A 17,814-nucleotide genomic window follows, 5' to 3' on the forward strand; every position below is an offset into this window, starting at 1 on the left:
TTTTATCAAATTTATTGTCTGCCACACCTGTGTAAGAGTCTTAATAAAATTGACTGATTTAATGAGAAATTTAGGTGAATGGAAACTACAAAAAAAAAAAAAAAAAATCAGTCCATTACAGTACAAGAGCCACTGAAAGAAGGGTACTTCCAGACTGTGGTACAAAGACTTTCTATTTCAGAAGTAGCTATTTATTAAATATGCAAATTCTTGGGTCCCATCCAATGGCCTATCCTTGGCCCTTGAACTTTTATTGAGCTCCTGTGTTGACAAGGACTCTCTTTCACCAATCTGTCTGACAGCAGTGTTGCCTTTGGTCTGTAGCAACCAAGGGTGAAGAAATGATGGTCAGGATTCCTCTACTTTGGATTCCTATTCCTTGCCCAGAGTGGTTCTCACTCCCTCTGCCATCTCCAGGCCACGTGTCTATCAGTATTCTGGAAGTAGCTCCACCTATCTTCTCTGCAAAATAAACTGACTCTTCTGATCAATGTTCTCTATTGCTTCTCATTTGCTCTGTGAGGGGTACTCTTTCATGTTGGTCTTATGCTTTGTCAAATGAGTGATGGATGTCCCTTGTTTAATTATAACCACTTTTCTTAATGTCCCATGGGATTCTTGCCTATCATTCCCACAGATGTGAATGTGCGGAATGCAGTAATACGGTCAATATCCAAAAGGAGAGACCACATTCCATATAGGAATACAGTAATTACAGAGTTCAGAAGGAGACACAATTGAAGATTTTTTCTCCCTATCCTGATACTGTGAAATACTGCATATGTATACCATGATCAGAAAACTGATTATTATCCCTATGTACTACATACTCTAAGTAAGACTTGCCCTTGTGGTCATCATCAATAAGGTTCAGCAGTAACTTTTGAAAGAGTCACTGGAAGTCAGTATTCATAGACAGTGCTGCAAATAATGACAGTGTTGGATAACGCAGCATCATGAATAATGGTGTAGCCAGCATTAAATAAGTGGGATTAGGGAACTGAATAGCCAAGTACATCTATGTTATTTTAAGTAAATAGGTTCTTAAAAGCCATAGTATTGTGAGTAATGACTGTACTGCTACATTTTTCTTACTGTAAAAGTTATAAAATTAGCCAGAGAAAGCACATTTGATGATAAAGAACACGAAGAGATCGTTTTCCTAGATTGGAACAGGAAAAGATGGCGCCTGGACACTATAAAAAAATCTCCAAATACACTGACTGAATAACAAACAAGTATGAGTAGTTCCTCTCTACATAGTCATCTTCACTGGTAAATCACTGTATCTCATATGGCTTGATGGATTCTGTTGTATTTTATTTTTAAATCATGTTGTTTATATCTACAGGAAGAAGGCTAAGAAAAATATGTGCCTGATCCAGAAGGTATAATGTTAGCTCTTCAAGGGAACAACTATATTCCTTATGGTATATTACAAAGGAATCATAAAAAGCAACACAGAAGTATCTTTAAAAAGCATATGTTCTCTACTGTGCGAGGAGAAAATCAAGCACCATATTTATTGAACAATAAAAGTAAGTTTTTTGTAAGAGAAACTGAATTACCTTTAACCAGCAAACTGTGTTTAATATCACAGAAGATAAATCTTAGCTTTAAAAGTAGAAGACAGGCTGTATAGATGCATCCAAATGTACAGATAATTACAACAGAGAGTTACAGCTATTAACCTGGTAGTTTGGACTGATGCACCACAGGCTCAAGTTAAAAGGAAGCACACAGTTCCTGCTTAGAGGTTTTTTTCCCGAGGTCAAGTGGAAATTGATTATTAGGCCCTACTGGCCTCTGAGTAGAATTTCAGAAGCCATCGTGTTGTGACTTGGCATTAAATTTATTCTTCCGTTACCAGCATTTGGCCATGCACAAGTCATCTAGCAGTTCTGAGCCTTACTTGGCTCATTTGCCAAATGCAGATCACGGTAGAGCTAGTGGAGCTGAGTCACCGCACACTGTCTTGTGCCGACAGACAGTGAGCACTAAGAGTTTTTATATGTGGAATTTTAATACTCACAATTCAAACTTTTCAACCTATTCTTTAACATTCTTTGATTCTTCAACCCATACTTTCAAGTACTTTGAAAATAGAGATATCAGAAAGCTATGTCATAAAATGTTTAGTTACAGATATTATTTGGGATTCTTGCCCCTTCCCATAATCCCAGAGGAATTAAGAGGTTTATATAATGCCTATCAAAAAAAAAAAGTACAAAATGTATCAGAATCACTGTGAGAGCTTCATTTTCTATCCTAATAGTATCTGTTCACTGGTCTGTGCCAACTTCATTCTGCATATCTTTCAGACAGAAAACCAGGTTATTCCTAGTCCACTCTAAATTCGTATGGGACAGGAAATTTATCAAATAATTCTAATGCTCTATTTAACATCCATCCTCTCTCTACCATGAAAAGAAAACTATTTTCTCCTTCAGAAAACCTAGTCCTCCATGTTACCCAAGTTTCAAAACTCCTCCCTTGACACTTCTACTTTTTCAAAAGAAGATATTGAGAAATTACCTATAGTGGATTAAGAGGTAAAAGCTGGAGGCATAGAGAGAAAGCATGGCTTAACTTCACTTGACTTCCTAAAGTAGAAAGGATAAAGCACAATTTAATACTTACCTTTAAAGAACTGGAAACCTAGCATTTAATTTGCATCCTTATCTTCCTCACTCCCAATATTTATTCAAATACCCATTCCAGATTGGCAGATTTCACTCCCAGTGAGTCCAAACTCCTCCCACTTCTTTCCTTAGTAACATCCAAGGGCAGGCTGCCAATCCTCACCTGCTGACTGTCACAGCCTGGTAAATTGTCTCCTACTCCACTACTGTTCTTATCAAATTCTGTCTCCACAAAACAATGCAAATTATCTCTCTAAAATGTGAATTTGCCTATGTTAACATCCTTGCTTAAAATATCTTTGTCACTTGTCTTTCAAGTCCCAAACTCTTAGCATGGCATTTCTTGATCAGACTCAATCATTCCACCCAGCATTCTCTCTTACTATTCACTCAAGTGCCTTCAACTAAATAGAAATGCTTTCATTCTTTCACATAGAGCGGAAAATTTCTTCTTAAACTCTACTGAAGTTGTTCTTTAAGCCAAGTGCACCCTCATTCTCTGTGTAGACAATTTCTCCCCAGTACTTCAGCTAACCGCTCACCCATTACTTCATGTGAGAGGATGCTCAGGGTTGTCTAATGAGATGCATGCCATGCCAGTTATCCTGTAATACCACATACCTCTGCACACTCTATATGTACTTGTTTAGTGCCAATCTTCTCCATTAGATTACAAATGTTGTGAAAGAAGAAACCATTCTGTCTTATTTGCCTAGTCTATTACCAAACACTGTAAGTGTTAAATAAATATCCATTAGCTGAATGCATGAAGGAACAAATAGTAGAATTCTTGATACCCTAATTATAGCCTTGTGGGTGTTATGAACAATGTTCAAATTGAAGTCTATTGTAACTGGCTCATTTATTTTAATTGATTTTAATTCCAGAATTAAACTACAAAAACCAAAACCAACAAACAAAAAACTATTTGCGTTTTCAGTCAAGGAGAAACAAAAGACACTGACATTCTATAGCCCTTTTCCTTTCTTTTTTGAGGGTTTTTTTTTTTTTTTGGATTAAGTAAATATCTCAAGATCCAACAGACCTATTACAGACAATTGTCTGTCAGAGTAAAATTGGAGACCTATAAGGAGGCCAGTTATACGGAGATGCTGCTGCTGACCAGCCAGTGGGATAAATCTGGAATGAGTTTGATATAAGGTGTCCGAGAAGCCAGAAATTGGAAAAGTGATTTAAAATGGCTTAGGATAAATACAATGTGCAAGGCTTTTGCTCTAGAAATCCCCCCTTTGGGATGTTGCCTAACATAATTATTCAACAGTGTAGTAGAAAAGAAAGTTTCCTCTTCATTGTAGCATTATCTATAAATGTAAGGGAAATATTTTATCAATTTCATTGCCCACCATGATTTTATAGGACTTTGAATATGAGCTCACTTATGGAATGAGAAATTCAAGTGAATAGGACTATGGAATAAAATCAATGTTATAATACAGTTAATGCTAAGATAATAGTGCTTTCCAAAGTTTCCTGTGCAGGCGTCTTACTTCAAAAGCATCTGCTTGTTAAATATACAGGTTGATGGCCTCAATTCATAACTACTGAAAAGGAATCTGTGGAGATGAAAGGCCTAGAAGTATGTTTCCCTTAATGCACAACACATTTTTTCCTTAATGTGTCATTTTTCTTGAAAAACACTTGAAACTATTTTAGAATAATATGAACAAAAATACTACAAAAACTGTGCTAACTGAAATGAAGACTCTTAGTTCTGGTCATCACAGAAACATGAGTTAACAATCCTCACCAGTTTTTAATCAGACCTGAAGTAAACCTACACAAAAATATTCTGAAATCTGTAACTAAAACACATGGATTTTAATCAACACTGAATGTCTTGTGTTTAAATGTCACCATAAAGCGTTAACTTAATCTCTGAGCCCCAAGAGCCACAAGTGCAAAATAAAGTAAATAAATTCACCTTGTCAGGAGATCATGTACAAGAAATGTATACATAGTAATAGAATGGAAGAGCCACAGAATTTCTTTACATGGATCATGTTTTCCTGATTACTATTGTGCCTTTTACATAAGGACCCAGTACATAAAACTGAATAAAATAAAATTTGTTGAATTAAATATCAAGAAATTTGCCCAAGCAAATAGCCCTACAGGGCCATACACGTGGAAAATGAGAACGCATACTTGATATTTAGTTATTACATGCCCTACTTTACTCTGGATGCACTAGAAATTTCACTGGATGAGACTGGACAAATACATTATTATATACATTATATATATACTGTATATATTATATATATTATTATATACATTATAAATATACTACCATTTGTAAAACAAATATATGGTAGAAATCCAAGTATTCTTTATTCTGCTCTGAAAACCTTCATCTCCTTCAGTTTGTCAACAGTTCTAAAAATATTTTGCATTCAAATTTTAAAGCACTCTAAGCACCTGTTATTTTCATCCTGTATGTGAGCCAAATCATTTGCCATAGACATCATTTTGCCTCTTCAGGTCATGGTTAATTCATTAGCATGGTAAATGCAGAAGGCTCTGACTTTCACTAGCTTCTCCTGAGATTTATTACAGGAGGTATTTTTTAGAATAATTCCCTTAACATCTGTCTAAAATTAGTACATACGATCATTAGCAGTCATTATATCTAATCAAGATCTAATCCTCATTAAAATAATACATTAATTAGATGAAATGGGAGAAAAATAAACCAATAATGTTAAATGTTCATTTTGTTTGAATAAGCTTTCAGAAGAAAACTTGCACCTTTGAAACATGGCTCTAAAATAATGTGGCCTGTCAATTTTAAGTCCCTCCTTGAGCATTTTATTAGTAGCCTTTACTTTCCACAAGAAATGGGTACACTGAGTCCCAAGGAAAGCACAATTACACAATATTCACCCAGCTATTAATAGGTAGAATTATACAGTGTTTAAACTGTTTGTCCTAGATCAAGCAAATTAATATTTTATAAACAATAAAATTTAATTATTTCAGTCCTTAAAACAGCATGTACACATTATTCTTGATGACTTTACATGGAGAGATTAGTTAATTAATTTCTGTTCAGTCACAATCTTAAAGGGTGTAATTTACTCTAGTACCTGGGATCTATGTGTTGCTGGGATTATATAATATTTATTATTCATGAATAGCACCTCTCAATATCTAAATAACTTCAGTATCCTGGTATATTTAGGAGAAAAGATGCTATCTTAATAATGATGATAACATTTACTTAAGTTCTTTCTCATCAATGACCTGATTAGAATGGCCAAATTACATAAAAACAAGCAGAAATAATAATTTCTTCCAATTTCTCCCTGATATTATATAATATATAATACTGTCCAATTATTCTTTCTCAGAGTCTTTCTTTTTTTATAGTTTTGGTTCTTTGTGTTATTTTTTTTTTTTTTAATTTGAGAGAAGAAGGAATGCAAGCTGGGGAGAGGGACAGTGGGAGAGAGAGAATCCTAAAAAGGTTCTGCACTCAGTGAGGACTGATGCGGGGCTTGATCCCACAACACTGGGATCATAACTTAAGCTGAAATCAAGAGTCAGTTGTTCAACTGACTGAGCCACCAAGGTACCCCTGTCAAAGTCGTTCTTCAGGCTTCCTCTTACCCAGTCCTCATTCATTTATATCTTCTTTTACAAACTCTAATCTATATAACTTTTCTCAGCTGTTCCCCCCACAAATGCCTGTGCCCCTCATTGTTTAAAGGAGGAAACTATTATCCACAATATTATTCCGCTTTTAGAAAGGCTATAGATTAGACCTCTATTTTGTGGGGACATGCAATTCTGCTATATATTTTCTGTGAAAATTTATGTTAATTACAAGGCTAAATGGTATTATTTTTTTTACCATATGTAGAAAATTGTTTTCCTGGTCTAGACTTTGGCAAAACTGAAACTTTCCTTGAAATCTAAGAATGCTGAACATTAGGTCACTGTTTTAAGCATTGGGTAATCATGTTTTGAAAGTGAACCTTATAAACTCTGATACTGTTATGCAGAGAAACCTGATGTAGTGTGGATAGACGATGATGATAGATAGATAGATAGATGATAGATAGATGGGTAGATAGATAGGTAGATAGATAGATAGATAGATAGATAGATAGATAGATAGATAGATAGACAAAGAAAAGACAAGAAGAGGCAATAAAAGAAGTCGGAATTGAACACATTGACACTGTTATGAACACAGATTAGCAATCTCGCAAACATGCTAAGTATCAGTCTTTTCATCAATTAAATAAGGAACTCTGTTAAAAATCTCTTAAGCCTCTTAAAACTTTAAATTTCCTAATGCTCACCATGACTTGACTTTGATTGATGGTACAGAGGCATTATAAACATCATAGATTATTGGAATCATGCTGTTGCATGTTAAGCATCTTCTGCATGTGAGATGCTATAGAAATAGTATATTCAAGAATCAATAATTCAACAATAAAAGTCACTTCAAAACTTAGTGTCTACAACAACAATAAATTTTATTTCTCACAAGTATGAGAATTGGCTACAAGGTTTTTCTGGTCTAGACTAGTTCAGTTTGTGCTGTTTGGTCCTGGATGGCTTTATTCAGAAGTCTGGGGATTCAGCCAACAAAGCTAGGTTGGCTAGAATAGCCGAGGTCTCTTTCAACTACATAGTCTCTTATCCTAAGGCCAAAGTTGTCTACATGGTGATGCAATGGTTATCAGGAATAAAACACTGCATGACCTAATGTATCAATTACTTTTTAAACCTCTGGTTATTCCACATTTGCTAATTATTTATTGCCCAAATAAGCCATATGATCAAGAAAAGATTTAGGGAATGAAGAAATAGATTCTATTTTTTTTTTTTTTTGATAAAAAGAACTTCAAAGGATTTGTAGGCATTAAAAATATCCTGTTCAAAACATCTTCTAGCCACAAATCATTTACATTCTTCCCACATGTAAACTATGCTTGCTCTCATTCTAGGACCTCAAAAAGTCATTTCCCATTACTACATAAGAATTGAAATATACGATCTAATTAATCTTCTAAATTAAGTTCAGATGTAGAAAAGAGTCTATCATTGCCATGTGGGTATAGTTCCTCTGATCCAGAGATTGTGAGCTAGAAAGACAAGTTACCTACTAAAAACATAATCAGCTCAATGGAACATAATATAAAATCCACAAATAAACCTGCAACCATATGGTGAATTAATCTTTGACAAAACAAGAGAGATTATCCAATGGGAAAAATTTTCTTCAACAAATGGTTTTGGGAAAACTGGACATCAACATGCAAAAGAATGAAATTGAAACAGTCTGTTACACCATAACCAAAAATAAATTCAAAATGGATTAATATTTAAATGTGAGACCTGAAACCATAAATATTCTAGAAAAGAACAGAGACAGAAACTTCTTTGACATTAACATAAGAAATTTTCTTCTAGATAGTTCCCCTGAGGCAAGGCAAATAAAAGCAAAAATAGACTATTAGGATTACATCAAAATAAAAAGCTTCTGCACAGAGAAGGAAACTATCAACAAAAGTAAAAATCTTAAAGATGGGAGAAGATATTTATAAATGACATATCCAATAAAGGGTTAGTATCCAAAATATATAAAGAACATACATAATTAAACACCTCAAAACAAATATTCCAATTAAAAAATGGGCAGCATGCATGAACAGATATTTTTCCAAAGAAGACATCCAGATGGCTAACAGACACATTAAAAGCTGTCCATCATCACTTACCATCAGGAAAATGCAAATCAAAACTACAGTGAGATATCATCTCACAGCTGTCTGAATGGCTAAAATCAACAACACAGGAAGCAACAGATGTTACCAAGAATACAGAGAAAGGGGAACCCTCTTGCACCGTTGGGAATGAAAATTGATACAGCCACTGTGGAAAATAGTATGACGGTTCCTCAAAAAGTTAAAAATAGAACTACCCTATGATCCAGCAATTGCACTTATGGGTATTTACCCAAAGTATATAAAAATAATAATTCAAAATGATGCATGCACTCCTATGTTTACTGTAGTATTATATACTATACCCAAGATATGGAAATAACCCAAGCGTCCACTGCTAGATGAATGGCTAAAGAAGACGTGTATAGGGGCGTCTGGGTGGCTCAATCAGTTAAACACCTGACTTCAGATAAGGTCATGATATCGCAGTTCATGAGTTTGAGCCCTGCATCAGGCTCTGTGCTGACAGCTCAGAGCCTGGAGCCTGCTTTGGATTCTGTGTGCGTGTCTCTCTCTGTCCCTTGCCAGCTCACACTCTCTCACTGTCTTTTTCAAAAATAAATAAAAAGATGTGATACGTGTGCAATCACGCACACACACACACACACACAGGAATATTACTCAGCTGTAAAATGGAATGAAATCTTGCCATTTGCAATGGCATGGATGGAGCTAGAGAGTATAATGCTAGGCAAAATAAGTCAGTCAGAGAAAGACAAATACCATGTGATCCCACACATATGTATAATTTAAGAAATAAAACAAATGAGCAAAGGGAGAAGAGAGAGAGAAAGAGGGAGACAGAAACTAAGAAACAGACTCTTAACTATAGAGAACAAGCTGATAGTTGTCAGAGTGGAGGTAGGTATGGGGTTGGGTTAAAAAGGAATGGGGAATAAGGAACGTACTTATTGATAAGCGCTGGATGATGTATGGAAGTGTTGAATCACTATATTGTAGTCTTTAAACTAATATAACATTGTTTGTTAACTGGAATTAAAAGCTTAAAAAATTAAAAACAAAAAATAAAAATGTGGTCAGAATTCTATAGTGAGACAGTGTCAGATAACAATAATGGGTATGTTCATTTTAAAGGAGAGGCATATTAACCATATAGCAATCGCTGGTTCATGGCATTTCTGAAATCTATCTGACACACTTTATCAGATCACCCTCCTCCATTAGCTGGAAATATTACTTGATTAGGGACCAGTTCTGCTCCCTGGCAGTATCCTCTGGTCTCTTGTTCTTCAGGGTTTTTATTAGCTCGATCCTCGAGAAAACTCTTCCTTCAGTATAAAAAATGCCTCATGGGAGGGCACCTGGGTGGTTCAGTCAGTTGAGCATCTGACTTCAGCTCAGGACATGATCTCACAGTTCATGAGTTTGAACCTCGTGTCAGGCTCTGTTCTAACAACTCAGAGTCTGGAACCTGCCTCAGATTCTGTGTCTCCCTCTCTCTCTCTGCCCTGCCCCCACTCTCTCTCTCTCTCTTTCCCAAAAATAAATAAACATAAAAAATGTCTCATGATTGCTGATTAGTAGCTTTCTCAACCTGCTTTTTTTTTTTTTTAATTTTTTTAATGTTTTATTTATTTCTAGGAGAGAGAGAGAGANCCTAAGCGAAAGTCGGACGCTTAACCGACTAAGCCACCCAGGGGCCCCTCAACCTGCTTTATTCCACAGAAAATTTAGGGTCCAAAGACTTTCTTGTAATTTGAGCTATCTAGTACCTTTTAGTCTGAGCCAATGTAAAATCATTACACTTTTGTGGATTTTCTCTCAGGTTATATTCACTCCACTAAACAAAAGCCAAGCTTATAATATCTTGTGAGACAAACCTCTCTCTCTAGATTTACTCATAGGTATTTTGGGGATTAGGCTTCTGAGACCATGCTTTTAAAATCTTCCTATGTCCTTGTGTTTCACCAAGACAGCTATCTAAGTATCATCTTAAAAGACTCAAAAAGTCTTACAGACACCTTTGATTTGATCTTTATCCTGAAAATATGTCCCATGCAATATAAAAAAAATGTGGAAACTGCAGTAGATACAAGAGAAACTAGAGAAGCCTTTTTGTCCTGATTGATTCAGGCATAGAAAAAGTTGAGATATGATTACTGAAAAAAGTAGTGAACTGGAACTAATAAATTATCAAAGAGAAAGTAATTATTCAGATTATGCAAGATATGCAGTTTATTCAATTTATATGACCAAGAACAATTTTTGTGTATCATTAAGGTTAAGCAGGCCTTGATTTGGGTTATAGAATTTGTGGAAATGACTGTTCATATATGTAATTTATAAAAAATTACCTTGGCAAAGAGTGGCAAATACTTTCCAGTTAGAAGGACTCCTTTAAATGCCATAGACTAAGAGAACATTATATTTTGTGGTTTGAGAACATGGAGGAAGTATTCCTGTACTTACCTCCTCTGCATACAACCTAACACATATTTCCTCATTCTCATTAAATATTTAATTGTTTTACCAAGGATCCACATCATCTATTTAAATTTAAGTAACATATCATAAAATATAATATAAAATATAATATTTGCATGAGTGGTGATCTAGCAAAGAAGAGAACCACATTTCTTTTTTATAAAATGCAGTTTGACCCTTTGTCTCAAATTGTGAACCAGAAGCATCAGTATTATCAGGATGCTTGTAAAGAAGACATAATATTAGGCTTAAACTTGATCTGCCAAATGAGAATCTTGCATTTTAACATGCCAGGTGATTTTGTGCATATTACAATTTGAGAGACACTCTCCTGGACATGGAAGCTGACAATGCAAGGTAACTGATACATATCATCTGCTACAAAGGAGTTCATTATTCAAAGAAGATAATACACACATAAACAAATGGTTACTTTATTGTGTAACTGCTGAAGAATAAATATTAGTTCCTTTCTTGAACCTCAGTGGAAGTAAAATGAAAGAAAGAGGGTAAGTACTGAAATTTCATTCATGCTGTTACAGTGTTTATTAGCTAGAGGCAGATAGAGTGATAAAAGAGAGACTCAAGACACAAATACGTGGACAAGAAAGAAGCAGAGAGCTGCAGAATCATCCAGCTACTTCCATTAACAAGTGAAGAGGTAGATTGGGTTTTTGAGAGCATATTTATGGATGAAATATCCTAACAAATCAATGACAAGAGTTTACTGAGTTCCCCTAGCTAACTCTAAGATTATGAGGGGGAAAAATGCTTATGTTTGAAATCTACTGAGATTTTTTATTGTGTTTTATATAGGAACTACTGACAAATAAAGCACATAGGTGTAGACAGAATACTAAGAACTCTAAAACAAAAAGATAACATTCAAGAGTTTACTTCACAAAAGAAGAGCATAAAGTGACCAGAAAAAGATAGAGAACGCACTCTCATGGAGACTATCTACTCATCAATAGTTAAAAACTGTTAGGTCTTCCTGGAGAAGAAAATGAGAGCTCATTTCAGAACCCATCACATATCTTATATTTTGTTGTGTGAACACATACATAATATGTTCATATTATAAATATACCCATTTTTTCATTCATGGGGCAGAGTGGATCAGCCACTTCTAGTACATCCACTGGTTTTCTTCAGAAAACCCTAATTAGGGAATTTCTCCATGCTTTATTTATACAGATATACACTGAATAAGTGCTTCCTGCGTATTAAAGGTAAGATTCTGATATATACAGAGAAGATCAGTTATATAGTCCCTTTGTAAGATAGGAATTTGACCAGAATTATCTCATGTTATACCTGACCTGTCTGAATCTTCTGAGAAATCTTCTCTCATGAACCTAGTAAATGCATTCATGTGTTTTATAATCACAATTACAAAACAGCTGTTTATCATTTACAAAAATTATGTTCATCATGATTCTTAGGTCAGATTTGCCAGGGTTAAATATGTCTCTTCCCAAAACTTTTTGCTTTTCTTCTCCTTGTATCTCCTCACATCATCAGGTGTGGGAACACAAGCATATGCTTGCAATACATAATTCAGCACACCACCTACCAACACTGATTCTCTAGGGAGAAGCTGAGTATGTAAAAGTTTAGATATACTTGTTCCCACAGAAGTGTTTTTTTCTTCTTGCACAAAGTCTTTAAGCACTGGCCATATGCCAGAACTTATTTCTGTGGCTAATACACCTGAGTTTAGAACACGGTGTGTGTGTTTGAGAAAGAAGGCACTGATATAAACTAAATATACTTTATTTTCTTGTTCTCACTAACATGTATTTTAGTATAAGAGGATCCATCCTGACACTTATGGAAGAAGTCTTACTTCATGTGAAAATGACAAGATTAGAATTCCTCTCCATTTTTTTGAGTAACAGAATCTTAATCTATGAAAATTATCATTAATGAATCCCAGAGGATGGGAGAGGGTCTTCCTTTAATTGTTTGTTCACCTCAATTAATTTAGAAGCAGTATTTTGTAAAGAAGTGTTTTTCGAATTCTCAATACATTTAGTACCAATTAAAAGAGGCATTATATTCATTTTGTTTGTTTTTATGACCATTTTCCAATTGTGTATATAAGTAAACTAGTTTCATGATATGAAAATTGTCCCATTTTGACCCATTAAGTTTTAAAACATATTGATAATATGAATCTAATGAGGCAAAATTTTAAAGCAAGAAAGGCCATATTCTTTAAAAATAAATCCTGTAGGAGTTCTAGGAGGAGGCTGACTATTAGAAGTCCCCTTACAATAATTACTTTCCAAAGTTGTGTACTTACCAAGAATCTGAAACACAAGTCTCCCACTAAAAATGAGTGTAAAGGAAATGCTCCTCTCAGAAACAAGTGAGGATAAAAGCTAGCAATAAAGGACACCAAAATAAAGGCCTGGACCTCAACCAATATGGGAGGTTCAAAACCAAAAGAACTTACCAACATGACCATAAACCACTGATGAGACGACAAAAAGCAATGGATTTTATAGGTATCTTAACTGAATCCACAGCTCTGCCAGTGATGGAGGTCAGGCACTCTGGATCCTGCTGATTATGCCAAGTAATGTTGATCAAGAAGAAGAGACTGTAAAGCAACCAAAACCATTATTTTGGGTCTTTGTGATTATAATCTGGGAGAAACAGAATTGACAAAATTGAAAGTGGCTCTAAATTGTAAGCAGGGAGTGCACACTTACAAAGAAAAAAAAAAATAAAAGGTTATATAACTTGTTTTGAAAACTTGATTGGTGCCAACAGAATTAAACTGACTACTTCATACACAATTGGCTACTTTGTGAGTAAGTGTCATCTCTATTTCAGTCCAAATAGAAAGATGTGTTTGAGGAGGTGGTCAAGTTCCAATCAACAAAAGTCAAAAGTTCATGTGTTCTGAGAATTAAAATGGAAGACTTACATGGGACCTACTTCCTCAATGTCATTTTGACTCTATTTTGAGTGACTTACCAATGCTTATGTCATTTTGAATTTTTTTTCACAGTTTCTATTCTAAAGTGTCACATGGTACAGCTGCGGATGATTTCCTCAGCTGAAGCAAGCCACATGGCTGGGACTAATTTAAATGGGTGGAAAAAGAGGAATTCCGTGCTCCAGGGAAGTGATTAAATTATCTATGAAAGGTTAATGACAATTAGAGTGATTGTGTGGTAGAATCAAATCAAACAATATTGCTTTAAAACAGTTTCTAGTTTTGTGATCTTCTATTACCCGAAGCTTCCATGTCTCAATTTTTTTAACTCAAAAAGAGTTAAATAAGAATATCCCTATGAAAAGTAATTGTGAGAACTAAGTTATGTAACAGTGACTTAAAATGTGCTTAACAGTTATTAGCCATTTCTGTTGCTAATTTCCATGTCATAGCTATGGAATATTAATGTATCTGAATTTGCAATCTCCCACCAAAATGAAGGAATAGATGTTAATTCCCAATATACTTCTTAAAGGATGGCATAGCAATTCTCCAATAAACTAAGGTGTTGATAATTTTATTCAAGAGAAGTACAAAATTAATGAAAGAAATTCATCTTATAACCTGCTCATTTGTTCTTCTAATTAGAATAAGATTTTAAGACAAGCAAATAATTTAAAAATGCTCTTGTTTTTATCAGAACCAAAAGTTGTAATTGCATAGACAATTCATACTTTGTCTTCAAAATTATATTTCTTAGGAAGGAAATACTGAGAGAATGAAATATTATTATATAAATTCAAATTAATCCTGGGTTCCATCATAACATTTGAATTTATGGCCATGAAACTTTATATTTTATAGGAAAGTAGAGAGGACAATACATTTTCACCTAGTGTGGACAAAAGTGCTGTCAATATTATTGACTTGAGACTAATGACAGAAGGCCTTGACAAGATTCTCTCTTAAATAAATGTAGCTTTCTGTTGAGCACTAAAATGAAGTGCATAGTCTGAAGTCTAGCCCACATCAACGATTAGGTCTCCATTCTGATAGCAACTGTGTTCTCTATTGCATTTCTACAAGCAATTTTAAATCTTTTTAAGCTTGTTAAAATATCATATCTTTCTCACCAACAACTCCCTGGTAAACTGAAAATGATGTACTCAGTAACTAGCATTGGCTAAATATCTGGTACACATACACTTTCAACTAGAAGTCTTTCTACCCTAAATTATATCAAAGACAGAATCCTGGAGAGGGAGGCAAGATGGTGGAGAAGTAGGGAGCTCCATACATTTCACTCACCCCCATCTCTCAAACGGAGAAGGCCTGAAGCCATAGGAACCCTTACAGAATCCAGGAGTTTGGGAGGAAAAGGTGATGGAGTCCGCTGAGAAAAACCTTATAGTGTGAGTGCGAACTGGGGAAGATAAAAACGGGCTGGGACTGGAGACACAGAGGGAAGGGAGGGAGCCCCCCTCACAGGAAGGGCAGCTGTGGTGAGTCTAGGAGAAAAGAAAGAGCGGCTGAAACTGCTCAAGACACGGTCCCTGTCAGTCCCTGTTGCTGGGGAAGAGAAAAACCTCTGTTCATGACACAGAGGAATCCGGGTTCCTGCTGTCCAGCTGACCCTAGGCAGAAAGCACTGGTCCCATGTGACCCTGGGAGAAACTGTTCCTCGCTCGCCAGCTTGACCTGGAGGGGACGCGGCGGCACCTGAAGCTGTGCCTCTGTGCTTCTGGCTCTGCTCGATTCCCAATGGGGAGGCGAGAGCCTTGAAACTGCTTGGAAGGACTCGGCCTGTGGGTTTATATTTCCAGTGATATCAATGGAGCACATGGACTAAGATCTGGAAACAAGGCCTGGCTTGGAATATAGAGCACAGCCCACCTTGGCTATGCCTGCAGCACAGGGAGACTGGACCCAAAAGAGTGAGTTGCAACACTTGGTTGGAGAAGGGACTAGGGCACCACCATTTTTCTCCCCACAACCACCAAGGTGGGACCTCAGGTAAGGGCCCGTGGGAGGCTGTGGAGGCTAAGACCCACCTACACCAAACCATGCCCAACCCTGCTAGAAAGCTGCTTTTTTTTTTTTTTTTTCTTTTTTACCCAAGCCCGGGGCAAGACCAACATGGATGCACTGCCGTTATTAATTCTAGATCAATTCTTTCTATTCAGATATATTTTCCCTTGTCTCATTTATATCCCTTCCCTCTGCGGGACTGGGCACTCTGGTCACTGGTTTGCTTAAACAGTCACATTTAATCCATTTTTTAGATGTATATTCTACACCTCCACCACTACCTTTTAATCTCTCTCTCTCTGGAGTAATCATACTATATAGTTTCTCTGAGTAACATTATCTTCATTTCTTTGTCCTTGCCTCAAACCATATTTTCCACTTTTTCTCTCTGAATTAAGCCTCTTAGTCTCTCTGCCTGGTCATTTCATTTCCAATATTGCTTCTTCACCGCCCTGTCATTTCTCTATTGTATATGCTCTTCCATCAGCACTGCATACACCCAGCTCTTTATTTGTAGCTGGGAATTCTGGTTTTGTGCTTTTAGACTGCACTTTGTCTTTTGGGTTTTTTCTTTTCCTTTCTTTATTTTTATTATTTGACTTCTCTCCTTCCTCTTTTATTTTGTCTCTTCCTTTTTTTCTTTTTCTTTTTCCCTTTCAGTTTGCATGTTTGTTGGATTTGCCTGTGCGTGTCTCTGCCATTGTTCCCTGTGTATTTGTCTGTCTGTTTTCTTTTCCAGGGCTACTTCAAGAAACAAGCCAAAGTACACATGGTGGAGAGTCTCAAATACCATTATGAGTAGGGAAATAAAATAACCAAAGTCTCAACAAGTGAGACCAAGACACACCATTCAAAGAACACTTCCTGAATGGATAGGCCCTAGACAGTCAAAGAGCCTTCTTTAATACAGCAGTACTCACAGGTGCAGATAGCATAACAAGCTTTTAAAACTAACAAGAGATAGAAAGCTAACCATGATGATGAAACGGAAGAACTCTCCTTCAAAGAAATTCCAGGAAGAAATGACAGCTAAAGAACTGCTTAAAACAAATATAAGCAACATAACTGAACAAGAATTTAGAACAATAGTCATAAAATTAATTGCTGGGCTTGAAAAAGGCATGGACGACATCAGAGAAACTATTGTGACAAAAACTATGGAGCTTAAAAATAGTTGTGATGAATTAAAAAATGCTATAAATGACATGCATAATAAAATGGAGGTGTCCAGTGCATGGACTGAAGAGGCAGAAAGGAGAATAGGTGATTTAGAAGACACAATCACAGAAAAAGAGGAAGCCGAGAAAAAGAGAGAGAAACTGATCCAGAAACATGAAAGGTGAGTTGGAGAACTGAGTGATACAATCAAATGGAACAATATCCGTATCACAGGAGTTCAAGAAGGAGAATATAGGAGTGAAATAGAATTAAAATGACATTAACGAAGTAGGTCCCACATAAGTCTTCCATTTTAATTCTCAGAACACCATGAATTTTTGACTTTTGTTGATTGGAACTTGACCACCTCTTCAAACACATCTTTCTATTTGGACTGAAATAGAGATAATATGATACTTATTCACAAAGTAGCCAATATAGGAGACTATAGTTGCTGGCGAGCATGTAGAGAAATGGACACCCTCCTACATTGTTGGTGGGAATGTAACCTGGTGCAGCCTCTCTGGAAAACAGTGTGGAGGTTCCTCAAAAAATTAATAATAGAACTCCCCTATGACCCAGCAATAGAACTGCTAGGAATTTACCCAAGGGATACAGAGGTGCTGATGCATAGGAGCACATGTACCCCAATGTTCATAGCAGCACTCTCAACAATAGCCAAATCACAGAAAGAACCTAGGTGTCCATCAATGGACAAATGGATGAAGAAGATGTGGTTTATCTATACAATGGAATACTACAAGGCAATGAGAAAGAATAAAATCTGGCCACGTGTAGCAACATGGATGGACCTTGAGGGTGTTATGCT

This window comes from Crocuta crocuta, unplaced genomic scaffold, assembly GCF_008692635.1.
Source record: "Crocuta crocuta isolate KB4526 unplaced genomic scaffold, BGI_CrCroc_1.0 scaffold561, whole genome shotgun sequence".
NCBI classification, from domain to species: domain Eukaryota; kingdom Metazoa; phylum Chordata; class Mammalia; order Carnivora; family Hyaenidae; genus Crocuta; species Crocuta crocuta.